This window comes from Arachis duranensis, chromosome 9 (genome assembly GCF_000817695.3).
Source record: "Arachis duranensis cultivar V14167 chromosome 9, aradu.V14167.gnm2.J7QH, whole genome shotgun sequence".
NCBI classification, from domain to species: domain Eukaryota; kingdom Viridiplantae; phylum Streptophyta; class Magnoliopsida; order Fabales; family Fabaceae; genus Arachis; species Arachis duranensis.
In genome coordinates this window covers 4,118,127-4,119,214 of record NC_029780.3, presented here as the reverse complement: position 1 = coordinate 4,119,214, position 1,088 = coordinate 4,118,127, and positions in this window count along the sequence as shown.

The window sequence follows — 1,088 nt, the reverse complement described above, 5'->3', positions numbered from 1 at the left end:
AAAATCATAAAATCCAAAAATATTTCTTGTTTGAGTCTAGTGTCTCATCTTAAGTTTGGTGTCAATTTCATGCATTCATATGTCTTAGTGATCTTCAAGATGTTCTTGATGATTTGCTTGCTCTGATCTTTGAATTCTATTGACTTGAGTGTCTTGTGTGTCTCATTTGCATTTTCATCTTGTTAGTGTCAGTAGTATACAAACTGCTAAGTTTGGTGTCCTGCATGCATTGTTAATTGATTTTAGTTGCATTTTGATTTTTCCCTATTATCAAAAATCCAAAAATATTTTTAATTTGTGTCTTTTCAAGTCAATAATACAGAGAATTGAAGATTCAGAACATGCTGCAGAGGAATTATACAGAAAAAGCTGGGCGTTCAAAACGCCCAGTGAAGAAGGATAGACTGGCGTTTAAACGCCAGCCAGGGTACCTGGTTGGGCGTTTAACGCCCAAAAGGGTAGCATTCTGGGCGTTAAACGCCAGAATGTGCACCATTCTGGGCGTTTAACGCCAGGATGGCTAAAGGGGGAAGATTTTGTTTTCAAATCAATTTTTTTTAAGTTTTCAAAATCTTTTCAAAATCAAATCTTTTTCAAATCAATTTTTCAATCAAATTTTGTTCAAAATCAATTTCTTTCTATTTTTAAAGATACTTACTATCAATTAATGATTTGATTCAACATTTCAAATATGTTGCCTTTTCTGTTGAGAAAGGTTTAATGTTTGAATCATATCTTTTCTTGTTAGTCAAGTTTTTAATTTTCAGAATCAAATTTTTTTAAAATGTTTTCAAATCATATCTTCTCAATCACATTTTTTTTAAAACCAATCATATCTTCTTAACCACATCTTTTTCAAAATAGTTTCCAATCAAATCTTTCTGATTTCTAATTTCAAATCTTTTTCAAAAATCACTTCATTTCTTTTCCATTTTCATTTTCGAAAATTAAGTAATGTTTTTCAAAAATATTTTCAAAATTTTTCACTTAATTTTCGAAAATCACTTCCCTCCTTCTCACATCCTTCTATTTATGGACTAACACTATCCCTTAATGCAAAATTCGAACTCCATTCTTTTTGATAAGTT